This window comes from Arvicola amphibius, chromosome 7 (genome assembly GCF_903992535.2).
Source record: "Arvicola amphibius chromosome 7, mArvAmp1.2, whole genome shotgun sequence".
Lineage (NCBI taxonomy): Eukaryota > Metazoa > Chordata > Mammalia > Rodentia > Cricetidae > Arvicola > Arvicola amphibius.
The window spans coordinates 66973764-66990480 of NC_052053.1; the positions used below are offsets into that span (position 1 = coordinate 66973764).

Below are 16717 nucleotides of genomic sequence, written 5' to 3' on the forward strand. Positions count from 1 at the left end.
AGTTTGCATTCCCACCAGCAATGGATGAGTGTACCCCTTACTCCACATCCTCTTCAGCAAAGGCTATCTTTGGTGTTTTTGATTTTAGCCATTCTGACAGGTGTAAGATGGTATCTCAGCGTTGTTTTGATTTGCATTTCCCTGATTGCTAAGGAGGTTGACCATGCCCTTAAGTGTCTTTTGGCCATTCGAACTTCTTCTGTTGAGAATTCTCTGTTCAGTTCAGTGCCCCATTTTTTAATTGGGTTCATTAACATTTTAAAGTCTAGTGTCTTGAGTTCCTTATATATTTTGGAGATCAGGCCTTTGTCTGTTGCAGGGTTGGTGAAGATCTTTTCCCAGTCAGTAGGCTGCCTTTTTGTATTAGTGACAGTGTCCTTTGCTTTACAGAAGCTGCTCAGCTTCAGGAGGTCCCATTTATTCAATGTTGCCCTTAATGTCTGTGCTGGTGGGGTTATACGTAGGAAGCATTCTCCTGTGCCCAGATGTTGTAGAGTACTTCCCACTTTCTCCTCTAACAGGTTCAGTGTGTTCAGATTGATATTGAGGTCTTTAATCCATTTGGACTTGAGTTTTATGCATGGTGATAGACACGGATCTACTTTCATTGTTCTACATGTTGACATCCAGTTATGCCAGCACCATTTGTTTAAGATGCTTTCTTTCTTCCATTGTGTGCTTTTAGCTCCTTTATCAAAAATCAGGTGTTCATAGATTTGTGGGTTAAGATCTGGGTCTTCTATTCGATTCCATTGGTCGACTTCTCTATTTTTATGCCAAGACCAAGCTGTTTTCAATACTGTAGCTCTGTAATAGAGTTTGAAGTCAGGAATGGTAATGCCTCCAGAAGTTCCTTTATTGTATGAGATTGTTTTGGCTATCCTGGGTTTCTTGTTTTTCAATATAAAGTTGATTATTGTCTTCTCAAGATCTGTGAAGAATTTTGATGGGATCTTTAAGGGGATTGCATTAAATCTATAGATTGCCTTTGGTAGTATTGCCATTTTTACTATGTTGATCCTCCCAATCCAAGAGCAGGGGAGATCCTTCCATTTTCTGGTGTCCTCTTCAATTTCTTTCTTCAAAGACTTAAAGTTCTTGTCAAATAGGTCTTTCACTTCCTTGGTTAGAGTTACCCCAAGATATTTTATGCTATTTGTGGCTATCGTGAATGGTGACACTTCTCTGATTTCTTTCTCTGCTTCCTTATCCTTTGTATATAGGAGGGCGACTGATTTTTTGGAGTTGATCTTGCATCCTGCAACACTACTAAACGAGTTTATCAGCTGTAGGAGTTCTTTGGTGGAGTTTTTGGGGTCGCTTATGTACACTATCATATCATCAGCAAATAATGAAAGTTTAACTTCTTCCTTTCCAATTCAAATCCCCTTGATCCCCTTGTTTTGTCTTATTGCTATTGCTAGAACTTTAAGTACTATATTGAAGAGATAAGGAGAGAGTGGACAGCCTTGTCGCGTTCCTGAATTTAGTGGTATGGCCTTGAGTTTCTCTCCATTTAATTTGATGTTAGCTGTCGGCTTCCTGTAAATAGCCTTTATTATATTTAGGAATGACCCCCGTATCTCTAATCTCTCCAAGACCTTTATCATAAAGGGGTATTGAATTATGTCAAATGCTTTTTCTGCATCTAATGAAATGATCATATGTTTTTTATCCTTCAGTTTATTTATATGATGGATTACATTGATAGATTTTCGTATGTTGAACCAGCCCTGCATCTCTGGGATGAAGCCTACTTGATCATAGTGGATAATTTTTCTAATGTGTTCTTGGATTCTGTTTGCCAGTATTTTATTGAGAATTTTTGCATTGATGTTCATAAGTGAGATTGGCCTATAATTCTCTTTCTTGGTTGAGTCTTTGTGTGGTTTAGGTATCAGGGTAATTGTAGCTTCATAAAAGGAATTTGGCAATGACTGTTCTGTTTCTATATTATGAAACACATTAAGGAGTATAGGTATTAGGTCTTCTTGGAAGTTCTGGTAGAATTCTGCATTGAACCCATCAGGTCCTGGGGTCTTTTTGGTAGGGAGGGTTCTGATAACAGTTTCTAATTCTTCGCGACTAACAGGACTATTTAGAGCATTTACCTGGTCCTGGTTTAATTTTGGTATATGGTACTTATCTAAAAAGTGTCCATTTCTTTTACGTTTTCCACTTTTGTAGCATACAGGCTTTTGTAGTAAGATCTAATGATTCTCTGAATTTCCTCTGTGTCTGTGGTTATGTCCCCTTTTTCATTTCTGATCTTATTAATTTGTGTGTTCTCTCTCTGCCGTTTGATTAGTTTGGCTAGGGGTTTGTCAATCTTGTGGATTTTCTCCAAGAACCAGCTTTTTGTTTCATTGATTCTTTGGATTGTTTTCTGTGTTTCTATTTTGTTGATTTCTGCCCTCAGTTTGATAATTTCCAGTCTTCTACTCCTCCTAGGTGAGTCTGCTTCTTTCTTTTCTAAAGCTTTCAGGTGTGCTGTTAAGTCTCCAGTGTGTGCTTTCTCTGTTTTGTTTAAGTGGGCACTTAGTGCTATGAACTTTCCTCTTAGCACTGCTTTCATAGTGTCCCATAAGTTTGAGTATGTTGTGTCTTTATTTTCATTATATTCAAGAAAGACTTTAATTTCTTTCTTTATTTCTTCTTTGACCCAGGTGTGGTTCAGTAGTTGACTGTTCAGTTTTCATGAGTTTGTAGGCTTTCTGGGGGTAGCATTGTTGTTGAATTCTAATTTTAATCCATGGTGATCCGATAAGATGCAGGTGGTTACTAATATGTTTTTGTAACTGTGGAAGTTTGGTTTGTTACTGAGTATGTGGTCAATTTTCGAAAAGGTTCCATGAGCCGCAGAGAAGAAGGTATATTCTTTCCTGTTTGGGTGGAATGTTCTATAGATGTCTGTTAATCCTTTTGGTTCATTACCTCTATTAAGTCTCTTAATTCTCTGTTAGGTTTCTGTCGAATTGGCCTGTCCATTGGTGAAAGAGGAGTGTTGAAGTCTCCCACTATCAGTGTGTGTGGTTTGATGGCTGCCTTGAGTTCTAGTAATGTTTCTTTTATATAAGTGGGTGCTTTTGTATTAGGGGCATAGATATTGAGGCTTGAGACTTCATTCTGATAGATTTTTCCTGTAATGAGTATAAAGTGTCCCTTTCCATCTCTTCTGATTGATTTTAGTTTGAAGTCAACTTTGTTAGAAATTAGTATGGCCACACCCGCTTGTTTCTTAGGTCCATTTGCTTGATAGACCTTTTCCCAACCCTTTACTCTGAGTAGATGTCTGTCTTTGTGGTTGAGGTGTGTTTCTTGTAAACAGCAGAATGTTGGATCCTGTTTTTGTATCCAATCTCTTAGCCGGTGCCTTTTTATAGGTGAATTGAGTCCATTGATATTAAGTGATATTAATGACCAGTGGATGTTAACTCCGTTTGTCATTTTTTATTTGGTAGTAGAGATTGTGTGTTTAAAAATATGGAATGCTTCACGAATTTGCGGGTCATCCTTGCGCAGGGGCCATGCTATTCTCTGTATCGTTCCAATTTTAGTATATGTGCTGCCGAAGCTAGCACCAGAATAGTGTTTTCTATTTCCATCCATTTGCATGCAAAATTCAAGATGTCATTGTTTTTTACCACTGAGTAGTATTCTAGCATGTATATATTACACAGTTTCTTCATCCATTCTTCCACTGAAGGGCATCTAGGTTGTTTCCAGGTTCTGGCTATTACAAATAATGCTGCTATGAACATAGATGAGCAAATGCTTTTGTAGTATGATTGGGCATCTCTTGGGTAGATTCCCAATAGTGGAATTGCTGGGTCCTGGGGTAGGTTGATCCCGAATTTCCTGAGAAACCGCCACACTGCTTTCCAAAGTGGTTGCACAAGTGTGCATTCCCATCAGCAATGGATGAGTGTACCCCTTACCCCACAACCTCTCCAGCAAAGGTTATTATTGCTGTTTTGGATTTTAGCCAATCTGACAGGTGTAAGATGATATCTCAAAGTTGTTTTGATTTGCATTTCCCTGATAGCTAGGGAGGTTGAGCATGACCTTAAGTGTCTTTTGGCCATTCGAACTTCTTCTGTTGAGAATTCTCTGTTCATTTCAGCGCCCCATTTTTTAATTGGGTTAATTGGCATTTTACCGTCTAGTATCTTGAGTTCCTTATATATTTTAGATCAGACCTTTGTCAGTTGCAGGGTTGGTGAAGATCTTTTCCCAGTCAGTAGGCTGTCTTTGTGTCTTAGTGACAATGTCCTTTGCTTTACAGAAGCTGCTCAGCTTCAGGAGGTCCCATTTATTCAATGTTGCCCTTAATGTCTGTGCAGCTGGGGTTATGCGTAGGAAACAGTTCTCTGTGCCTATTTGTTGTAGAGTACTTCCTACTTTCTCCTCTATCAAGCTCAATGTGTTCAGATTAATATTGAGGTCTTTAATCCATTTGGACTTGAGTTTTATGCATGGTGATAGATATGGATCTACTTTCATTCTTCTACAGGTTGACATCCAGTTATGCCAGCACCATTTGTTGAAGATCCCCTCTTTCTTCTATTGTGTACTTTTGGCTCCTTTATCAAAAATCAGGTGTTCGTAGGTTTGTGGTTTAAGATCTGAGTCTTCTATACGATTCCATTGGTCAACTTCTCGGTTTTTATGCCAATACCAAGCTGTTTTCAATACTGTAGCTCTGTAATAGAGTTTGAAGTCAGGGATGGTAATGCCTCCAGAAGTACCTTTATTGTATAAGATTGTTTTGGCTATCCTGGGTTTCTTGTTTTTCCATATAAAGTTGATTACTGTCCTCTCAATCTCTGTGAAGAATTTTAATGGGACCTTGATTGGGATTGCATTGAATCTATAGATTGCTTTTGGTAGAATTGCCATTTTTACTATGTTGATCCTCCTAATCCACGAGCAGGGGAGATCCTTCCATTTTCTGGTATCCTTTTCAATTTCTTTCTTCAAAGACTTAAAGTTCTTGTCAAATAAAACCTTCACTTCCTTGGTTAGAGATACTCCCAGATATCTTATGCTATTTGGGGCTACTGTGAAAGGTGATACTTCTCTGATTTCCCTCTCTGCTTCCTTATCCTTTGTGTATAGGAGGGCAACTGATTTTTTGGAGTTGATCTTGTAACCTGCCACGTTACTGAAGAAGTTTATCAGCTGTAGGAGTTCTTTCGTAGAGTTTTTGGGGTCGCTTATGTATACTATCATATCATCTGCAAATAATGAAAGCTTAACTTCTTCCTTTCCAAATTGAATCCCCTTGATTCCCTTATGTTGTCTTATTGCTATTGCTAGAACTTCAAACACTATATTGAAGAGATAAGGAGAGAGTGGACAGCCTTGTCGTGTTCCTGAATTTAGTGGGATAGCCTTGAGTTTCTCTCCATTGAATTTGATGTTAGCTGTCGGCTTGCTGTAAATAGCTTTTATTATCTTTAGGAATGACCCCCGTGTCCCTAATCTCTCCAAGACCTTTATCATAAAGGGGTGCTGAATTTTGTCAAATGCTTTTTCAGCATCTAATGAGATGACCATATGGTTTTTTTCGTTCAGTTTATTTATATGATGGATTACATTGATAGATTTTCGTATGTTGAACCAGCCCTGCCTCTCTGGGATGAAGCCTACTTGATCGTAATGGATAATTTTTCTAATGTGTTCTTGTATTCGGTTTGCCAGTATTTTATTGAGAATTTTTGCGTCAATGTTCATGAGTGAGATTGGCCTGTAATTCTCTTTCTTGGTTGAGTCTTTGTGTGGTTTAGGTATCAGGGTAACTGTAGCTTCATAGAAGGAATTTGGCAGTGACTCTTGTGTTTCTATATTATGAAATACCTTAAGGAGTATAGGTATTAGGTCTTCTTGGAAGTTCTGGTAGAATTCTGCATTGAAACCATCTGGTCCTGAGCTCTTTTTGGTAGGGAGGTTTCTGATAACAATTTCTAATTCTTCATGACTAATAGGACGATTTAGAGCATTTACCTGGTCCTGGTTTAACTTTGGTATATGGTATTTATCTAAAAAAGTGTCCATTTCTTTTACATTTTCCAATTTTGTGGCATAAAGGCTTTTGTAGTAAGATCTAATGATTCTCTGAATTTCCTCTGTGTCTGTGGTTATGTCCCCCTTTTCATTTCTGATCTTAATTTGTGTGTTCTCCCTCTGCCGTTTGATTAGTGTGGAGAAGGGTTTGTCAATCTTGTTGATTTTCTCCAAGAACCAGCTTCTTCTTTCATTGATTCTTTGGATTGTTTTCTGTGTTTCTATTTTGTTGATTTCTGCCCTCAGTTTGATTATTTCCAGTCTTCTACTTCTCCTAGGTGTGTCTGCTTCTTTTTTTTCCAGAGCTTTCAGGTGTGCTGTTAAGTCACCAATGAGTGCTGTCTCCATTTTCTTTAAGTGGGCACTTAGTGCTATGAACTTTCCTCTTAGCACTGCTTTCATTGTGTCCCATAGGTTTGAGTATGTTGTGTCTTTGTTTTCATTAAATTCAAGAAAGACTTTAATTTCTTTCTTTATTTCTTCCTTGACCCAGGTGTGGTTCAGTAGTTGACTGTTCAGTTTCCATGAGTTTGTGGTCTTTCTGGGGGTAGCATTGTTGTTGATTTCTAATTTTAATCCATGGTGATCTGATAAGACACAGGTGGTTACTATTATTTTTTTGTAACTGTGGAAGTTTGCTTTGTTAACAAGTATATGGTCTATTTTCGAAATGGTTCCATGAGCCGCAGAGAAGAAGGTATATTCTTTCCTGTTTGGGTGAAATGTTCTATAGATGTCTGTTAAGTCCATTTGGTTCATTACCTCCATTAAGTCTTTCAATTCTCTGTTAGGTTTCTGTCTGATTGACCTGTCCATTGGCGGGAGAGGAGTGTTGAAGTCTACAACTATTAGTGTGTGTGGTTTGATGGCTGCCTTCACTTCTAGAAGTGTTTCTTTTACATAAGTAGGAGCTTTTATATTAGGGGCATAGATATTCAGGATTGAGACTTCATTCTGATGGATTTTTCCTGTTATGAGTATAAAGTGTCCCTTTCCATCTCTTCTGATTGATTTTATTTTGAAGTCAACTTTTGTTGGAAATTAGTATGGCCACACCCACTTGTTTCTTAGGGCCATTTGCTTGATAAACCTGTTCCCAACCCTTTACTCTGAGTAGGTGTCTGCCTTTGTGGTTGAGGTTTGTTTCTTGTAAACCGCAAAATGTTGGATCCTGTTTTCGTATCCAGTCTCTTAGCCTGTGCCTTTTTATAGGTGAATTGAGTCCATTGATATTAAGTGATATTAATGACCAGTGGTTGTTAACTTCTGTCATTCTTTGTAGTAGAGTTTGTGTGTTTCCCTTCTTCTAGTTGTGCTGGTGAAGTGTCGCTAGATGCCTGAGTTATTGTGGGCGTTGTTGGACTCCTTGGTTTGTGATTTTCCTTCTATTACTTTCTGCAAGGCTGGATTTGTGGCTACATATTGTTTAAATCTGTTTTTGTCCTGGAATATCTTGTTTTCTCCATCAATGGTGAATGCAAGCTTTGCTGGGTATAGTAGTCTAGGCTTGCATCCATGTTCCCTTAGTGTCTGTAGCACATCTATCCAAGCTCTTCTGGCTTTCATGGTTTCCATTGAGAAATCAGGTGTAATTCTGATAGGTTTCCCTTTATATGTTACTTGACCTTTTTCCTTTGCAGCTCTTAATATCTGTTCTTTATTCTGTATGTTTTGTGTTTTGATTATTATATGGCGTGGGGATGCTTTCTTTTGATCCAGTCTATTTGGTGTTCTGTAGGCTTCTTGTACCTTCATAGGAACATCCTTCTTTAGGTTGGGGAAGTTTTCTTCTATAATTTTGTTGAATATGTTTTCTGGGCCTTTGAGTTGTTATTCTTCTCCTTCTTCTACCCCAATTATTCTTAGGTTTGGTCTTTTCATGGTGTCCCAGATTTCCTGAATGTTTTGTGTTAAGAATTTGTTAGATTTGTTTAGTTCTTTAATCTGTGAATTTATTTCCTCTATAGTATCTTCAGAGTCCGAGATTCTTTCTTCCATCTCTTGTATTCGGTTGGAATTACTTGTCTCTTAAGTTTCTGTTCATTTACTCAGAGTTTCCATTTCCAGTCTTCCCTCAGCTTGTGTTTTCTTCATTACCTCCATTTTATTTATCAGGTCTTGTACTGTTTCCCTTACCTGTTTGATTGCTTTTTCTTGTTTTTCTTGGGTATCTTTGAGAGATTTATTTATTTTGTCTACCTTTTTGTTTGTCATCTCCATTTCTTTATGGCAGTTTTTTACCTCCTGTTTAAGGTCCTCTATTATTTTCATAAAGTACTGTTTAAGGTCGGTTTCTTCTATATCTTCTGGGGTAGGGTGTTCAATTCTTGTTGTTTCGGGATGTCTGGGTTGTGGTGATGTCATGTTGCCTTTCATGTTGTTGGAGGAGCTCCTGCATTGGCGCCTGCCTATCTCTTCCTTCAAAAGGAGCCCGGAGGCGCTTGGTGTCCTAGACCAATCTGTGCTGTGACTGAAACTGGTTGGATCTCCCCAGTGCCAGAGGAGGACCTATTCCTTGTGTCACAATCTGAAGAAGCCCGCACTCCCTTGCAGGAATCCTCAGACCTGCCTGGAGGCCAGAGTCTGACCCCTTTGGGTGGATGGCCTTAGAACAGGAGCAGGACACCTGAGAACACTAGGGAAAGCTTGGGAGAGACAGGGGAGGGAGAAACAGAGACAAGCCTGCAGAGGGAGCTGGGGGGAGTGGGTCTGTGCTCTCTTCCAAGGCAGGTTGCCCCAGGGTCTGCATTCACTCACCAGTTCAGATGGAATGTCAGTGCACAGGAACAGGGATTCCAGGCAGCCCAGGGTCGCCCAGACAAAAGGGCCAAGGTGGGGGCAGGGCGGGATGGAATATCACACAGCAAACCTGGCAGCACAATCTGAAGGAGCCTGCACCCCTCCGCAGGAATCCTCAGACCTGCCTGGAGGCCAGAGTCTGACCCCTTTGGGAGGATGGCCTTAGAACAGGAGCAGGACACCTGAGAATGCAGTTCAGATGGAATGTCAGTGTACAGGATCAGGGATTCCAGGCAACCCAGGGTCGCCCAGACAAAAGGCGATCACTTGGTTCTTATTTTAACGTTTGTTTATATGGTGGATTACAATGACAGATTTTCATATACTGAACATAGATTTTCATATATTGAGACAGCATTATCTCAGAAATGAGAAAATTCAGAAAATTTCAAACGATTCCCATCACAGTCAAGCAGATCTGCAAACATGACCTGGAGGTTCTGACCCTAACCAAGAGACACACCAGAGAGAAGCCATGTCCAGACCAGACAGTGCAACAGACTGAGCTCATGTCACACAAACATGAGTGGAACTACTTAATTATACATTTATACAAAGGAGACATGACATCATGGAAAGAGAGCAAATTATGTGCATATGCACAAAAGAGAATAAAACAAAGGGTGATAAATCCTTAACCAGGAAAGTATGAATAACAAACTACAATAATGTGTCAGTTTCTATAAATGTCATCATTGATTTCAAATACTTTTATCTGCTCTGAGAAATGCCTTCACCTGAGATCCAACTCCAGGGCTTAGTATAACAGGAAGACATGCAAGTAAGGCTTTTCTGTGACCATGAAAATCAGGCCTGCTGACCCAGAAGCACTGACAGAGGAGACCAGTCCTGGATTCCCAAGTCCTCCAATTCAGTGATCACCACTGAACACAGAGCACTTACCATGGGCTTGAGGCTCAGTTTGTTTTTCTTTGTCATTATGTTAAAAGGTAATTAATTCATAGAGATGAGTTGTTGTTTGTTGTGTGGCCATGAGACTGAAATAAATGGCTCCTAGACAGTTTCATCACCATATTTCTCTTTGTTTTCAGGTGTCCAGTGTGAGGCGGCTCTGGTGGAGTCTGGGGGAGACTTATTACAGCCTTGAAAGTCCTTGAGACACTCCTTTGCAGACTCTAATTTTACTTTCAGTGACTACTGAATTATCTGGGTCTGCCAGGCCCCAAGGATGCAGCTGGAGTGATTCACATGCATTAATGGTGGTAGTAGTTCAACCTCCTATGCTGATGCCATGAAGGGCCAATTTACCCTGTCCAGAGACAATGCCAAGGACACACTGTACCTGCAAATGATCAGTCTGAGGTTTGAGAACACAGAAATTTATTACTCAGCAAAGCACAAAGTAGTATTGAATATACTACTGGGAGTTCAAACACAAACATCATTGAAGAATCCTAAGGACCAGCAGGAGGTGCTAACACTCACAGAGCTCTGGTTCACAGAATAGCCTGTTCACAGAGGCATAAAAGGCTGGACTCCTCCACATCACATTCAGGGATTCTCTCTACTGCTGTAGTGTATAGTAATTCTTCAAGTTTGTAAATGTTTATTCAAATTGCTGTTTTCTAGTGTGATATGTGTTTTGGAATTTATTTAAGTGTTTTTTTCCTCTCTTTCTCCCAATCTCTCTCTCCCCCTCTGTGTATGTGTGTATTTGTGTACATGTTGATTTATGATTCATTCATCTATCATCCTGCACCATATTTAAAAAGACAACCTCTATCACCTGGCCTGGATCTCACAAATGGCTAGACTGGTGGACCAGTGAGCCCCAGTGATTATTCTGCCTGTACATTCCACAGAAGAGATAACTTGTTTGTTGACACACAGATCTTTTTGCAGTCTTGGAAACCTGTAATCATAGTTTAGATCCATGTCAATGGTTCTGCTATGGCAAGAACCTGAAGCACATTTCTGGAAGTTAGCTTAATGGGAGAACTCTCGTTTTGTGTATATGAAACTTTGATTCAAAAACTACCATTGCAATTATGCATTCCTCATTTTCATTAATAAATACTGTGTTTGAATTGTCCCTACTTCCTGTTAAAAGTTAGGACATTTTTCTCATGTACAGAACCGACTCATTTTTCATCTCAGAAACAAGTCTTTTCTATCACTCATCTGAGGTTTGATTCCACAGGACAACACAGAGCTCAGGAACACACGCCCACCTGGAGTGAGATGCAAATGAGGAAGGGCGCTAGGAAACATCAATATTGTCAAGGTATATTGTGAATGAGCTTGATGTTTTGTTTTTAAGTAGAATGAATGACATGGGCTGAAAAACAATATTTTCAAATAACTTAAGATTTTAGCACACATATATCTATTTGTCCAATGTGTGTGTTTTTGTGTAGGTTTATCTCCGTTGTTATGTATCTGTTTATCTGTTTTTATGTCTTGGAGTTAACATGTTTGCTTTACAGAGGCATATTTTCTCATACTATCTTAATAGTTTATCTTGCAGAGGTTACCACAGCATCCTCTGTCCACAGAGCCCTGCTCAGGAGTCAGGTATCCTGGGAAACTGGGATTTGGAGTTTGACTCAGGATCAGGACCTCCCTTTCCATTACAAAGGCTCTAAACACAGTCCAGCTCCACTTACTGCCTAAGAAACACCAGTGGCTGAGAACCGAGCTCAGCAATCCCTGCCTTCCTCATTTTAGTGTTTGGCAGACACCATCTTGCTCATTGGCACAGCCTACTCTTATTTTTACCTTTTAATTCAGGTGTGTGGTCTTCAACCTGAATAATAAGATTCCAGGAAATGCTATGAATCTTTACAGTAGATAATAATGTCATCATTTCATGTAGTCTATATTCTGGATAGAAGCCACAAGCTGGGATTAAGTCAGTCTCTCTCTCTCTCTCTCTCTCTCTCTCTCTCTCTCTCTCTCTCTCTCTCTCTCTTTCTCTCTTTCTTCTTTGTTTTCCTTTGTCCTTCATACACTACCTTCTGGAGATTGATGGACCGAATATTGTCCCTACAATTTTCTGCTGTCCTACATACTGTCATAAGTGCAGACATCAAGAAGAACTTGGCGAGGCTGGTGTTTGTTTTAGTATTGGATAACCCAATACTATAATAAAATTGTAATTTTCTGTAGGAAAATATCATATTTTAAAAGATAGGAGGGCCAGATCTATAGCTCTGGGTTATAGTGCTTGCTTTTTATTCACAAGGTCTTAAATTCAAGAACTTAGCCCAATTTAAAAAGAAAAAGACCAAACTCCATACAGAAAAATATCATTTCTCACATTAATTAACTAAAAATATGGAATCTTTTGGCTGAAAAGGGAATGGCAATGTCTAGTGTAGGAAGGACAGTTGAAAGATTTGGAGAAGGAAAAGTACACACTGTGTCATTAGAGTCCTATTCTTGCTTCCTGTAATAACAAACATGTCAGTCTAGGTCTACAACTTCTGTGACTTGCTTCTAAACAGCTACAAAGTTCAACACAGAGAAAGGAAATGTTTGAATGAATGGAAACACTAACTGTCACAGTGTATGTTTGCACATGGTTGTCAGAAGTTGATCCTGAGTGTATTCCTGAGTTGACATCTACCTCATTTGTTGAGAGAGAGTCTCACACTGAACCTGGAGCCCAGAGGTTCAGATAGAATGATGGGATAGCAAGTCCCAGAGGGTTTCCTGTTACCATCTCCCCAGTGCTGGGAATGCAGGATAAACCATCACACTCAGCTTCATAGTGAAGTGCTGAGAATGCAACTGAAGTACTCATACAGGGAGGCAGGCTCCTTAGCCCTGAGCTATCTCATCAGTCCCATATTTTGTTGCTATACATTATATACACTAATAAAAACATTTAAAACTATAAAACAAATACATGTATTATAAGATGTATTTTTCTAAGATAAAATATATTGTCAATTATTGATTTTTAAACCATTTGTTATATATATGAAAATGAAAAACATGAGGCTAACCCCTTAATCACCATAATATTCTGCCTGTTATGGAGCTGGACAAGTTGGTAATCCTGTAAAGAACACTTTACTTGTCATAGCCTATTAATCTTGCTTTTTAATTATACACTATCTGTGTTCCCACAATCCTTAAAGATGTCTAATTTTTCCTTGTCAAACATGTCAGCACATTATTTATATCTATATTTATATCTATACAGATAGAGATAGATAGATAGACTAATAGATACATAGATAGACACATAGATAGGAGTCTGAAATTATGAAACTGTAAGACACCTTTGTAAGAATTTTGAATAATCTTTAATTCATACGCTTCATTTTTAAACTTGTGATAAAGCACAACTTCCTTGAATTGATGTTAATTTTCAAAGTTAGCTTTAAAAATTAGCCACCCACATTTTCCTACCTCTAAACTAACCAGACCTTATAAAATGGTACAGTTGTTATAATTGTTACATGATTGTAATTTTGGACATTTGCACTTTGGTAAAAAATTAGCTTCCATGTTGAAGTCAAAGTTAATGATTCCTCTATAGGCATATTGTGCAATCAGACCACAAAATTCTCATCCACAAATATGCACATTCCAGTAAAAATCATCTCTGGTCCCTGGTCCATCTCTCTTTAGCCCTTCCCATAGACAACTGAATTCTATGATTTTCACAGATTGTGTTTTTGTTGGTGCTTTTGCTGCCTACAAAGTCTCTTAGAATTATTCCTCTGCATTCTTTGTTGTTGCTAACTGGAAGAGTCTGGTGTCTCATGTGTGAGCAAGAGAAGTGTCCTTCAGAGAAGCCATGTTGGCTAGGGTCTCCATGTTAATAGGTCATATACATGAGGCAGGTTTAAAAAGGAAAAGAGAATCTATTCATCTGAGGCTGAGAATTCTCAGGAATATCAGGCTGTGACACTAATAGTGTTGATGAAACTTTGGAGACCACAATGATTACATTCTTAGAATACTGACAGAAGAACTTATGACAGTAAATTAAATAACTGCACACAATGTTGAACACAAAGGTTCCATTATCATATTTTCCAGGATCAGTGTGAGAATCAGCTTACATAGTTGCTACTGAAATGGATGGAGAGGGTAAAACTTTAATGGGTTTATTATACCTAGTCTATATAAAGACCAATAACTCTATTCTCATCTTAAGGGTTTTAGTTTTGACCAAGAATACCCGGAACTTTTTTGGAGAGCTAACCAATATAAATGAAAGGAAGTCACATATTCACATTAAGGCAAATAAATTATTGAACAAATAGGCACAGGTAAAGTTTTCCCTTTGTCATAGAAAAGAGGCAGCAAATGTTTATAGAGATGTCCATGAAATTCTCTTCTCTTCAGTATGTCCTCTGATTCATTATAGATAATTTTAAAGAAAACGGGATACCTAAAAGATACATATGTATAATCTAACACCAGAATAACTGTTCCTGCAGCATGAGCCCTGAAAGGGTATGACAAGAATGATATGTTTTCCCCCTAATTCTGATTAATGATGAGATATTTTCACCATAGAGAACAGTAACAGCTAACCAAATGTGGAGAGATATTTTACAATTCATGTATAGGATTTTTTGTAAATTGATTTTCTTTTAGAAATAAGTGAAAGACCCCTCCAGGTCTTTGTTAGATAGGAAGATAGTTCCAGATAAAGTTGCCTACCAAGTTATTTGATATTTGCCAGTGTTCCTTAATTGGCTTCTGAATTTATTGTTTTGAGCCTCAGTTATAAAGCTTTTAATATTTTTCCTTATTCTTCAGGATCTCTACATGTGATAGTTTCCATCCAACTCCTCCCTAATTTTCCAAACATGAGGCCCTACCAACCTTATTCTTATTTAGGCCTGGTTAGTGTTATACATATCCATGTGCTTGAACCCAAGCACTGCAACATAGGAAATATACCAGGGACTATACCCTCAAAAAGGTGTGACTATATCCCTTGTCCAGAAAAATAAATTTCCAACTCCTCTCAGTAAGAAATAGGGCCAAGGAATTATCAGCCCTATCTATACCATGTTTTTTGCTGGTTTGAATCTAGCTGGGTTCGTACAGACAACAGCAGCCATTATGAATCCATGATTGTGGCATCCATGCCATATCCAGAAGACAGCATTCACAGCACCACTCCCTGTGCTCCACTCCTTTCATTCTTCCCACATCCTCTTCATCAGTGTTCTCTGAGCATTGGAGGAACTTGATAGAACACTAGAAATCTTATATCACACAACATATTGAAGATTGAGAAGGACAGTTTCTGCCTTTTAGAGAGAATCAAGATTGTGTGTTTGAGACTCTGTGTGCTTGGTTCTCTGGCTTCTTTTTTGTAGGCTTAGAACTAGAATTAAATGAAGAGAGGAAAAAACATCTTAAGTGAAGGGTAAGAGGGAAAAATCACAGGGTAATACAGGAGTTTTGAAAGGAAAAGTTGGGCGAAATGAGAGAAAGGGACTGCGTGAAGACAGCCATATCTTGCCTGGTATCAAGATGGGAAAGGGAAAGGCAGAGTGGGTAGTAAAAAGTGATCATAGGAAGAATTTTAGGATGCAAACAATTTAGTGCTGGAAATATGAATACATCCCCACAACTATCACTGAGCAGAAGACAGAGAGCAACAAGAACATTTTACATGTATATGGTGTAAGAGAACTAAATAAAGTGTGGTAAATCCCTAACAAGGAAAATGTGTACACAGAGCTACATTAATGCTTCAATTTCTAAAACTGTCATCAGTGTATATGATGTCTTATATCTGCGCTGAGTACTGCCTTCTGCCCAGGTCCAGCTAATGAGCCTTTTATGGCAGGAAGATATGCAAATACGGCTTCTTTGTGCCCATAAAATCCAGCCCTGTCCTGACCCTGCAGCTCTGGCAAAGGAGACTTGCCCTGGGTTTCCAACTCCTGCCAGTTAGGGTACAGCACTGAACACAGGGCACTCACCATGGACTTATGGCTCATATTGGTTTCTTTTGTCCTTATTTTAAAAGGTAATTCATAAAGATGAGACGCTGTGTGGACATGAGAAAGAGAAAAAATATCTTCTGTGTCAGTTTTCTAACCAGAATTCTTTTGTTGTTTACAGGTGTCCAGTGTGAGGTGCAATTGTTGGAGTCTGGCGGAGGTTTAGTGCAGCCTGGAAAGTCGCTGAAACTCTCCTGTGCAGCCTCTGGATTCACTTTCAGTAGCTACTGGATGGACTGGTTCCGCCAGGCTCCAGGGAAGGGACTCCAGTGGGTAGCACGTATTAATGAAAATGGTGGTAGCACCTGGTATACCGACACTGTGAAGGGCCGCTTCACAATCTCCAGAGACAATGCCAAGAACACTCTGTACCTGGAAATGAGCAGTCTGAAGTCTGAGGACACAGCCATGTATTACTGTGCAAGAGACACAGTGAGTGAACGTTACTGTGAGCTCAGACAAAAACACCCCTGTGGGGAATACAGGACCAGCAGGGGGCACTGAGAGCACTTAGAGATCTTAGTCCCAGAAGAGCCTGCTTAGAGAAGCATGGACTTCTCTGTGTCTGCACTGCCTCTCCTTATCACACTTAGAGATTTTCTCTACAGGTATCGTGTATAGTAATCCTTGAAAGTCCAAATTATTATTTAAATTTCTGGTTCCAGTTGTGTTGTGTCTGTTTATTTATTATAGTTTCTCTTTGTTTCCCTTTATCTCTCTCTGTCTCCCTATCTCTTTCTATGTCTCAGTCTCTCTCCCTCTCCTTCTTTACTCTCTCCCTCTATCCCTCTCACTCCTCTTCGTGTGTGTGCGTGTGCGTGTGTGTGTGTATGTGTGTGTTTGTGTGTGTGATGACATATGATGCATTTCCTTAAAAATCTGTACCACTTGCTTTAAGACAGATT

The 16717-nt window shown here is 39.1% G+C and overlaps 1 non-coding gene and 1 gene segment (V, D, J or C); one reads left to right on the forward strand and one right to left on the reverse strand.

The window, feature by feature from the left end:
* The window catches only part of LOC119819860, a 719441-nt gene that overhangs the window by 15289 nt on the left and 687435 nt on the right, over nt 1-16717 (forward strand).
* On the reverse strand, nt 3478-3581 carry LOC119820192. The gene has a single exon (XR_005286444.1). It is a non-coding gene; the product is annotated as a U6 spliceosomal RNA (small nuclear RNA).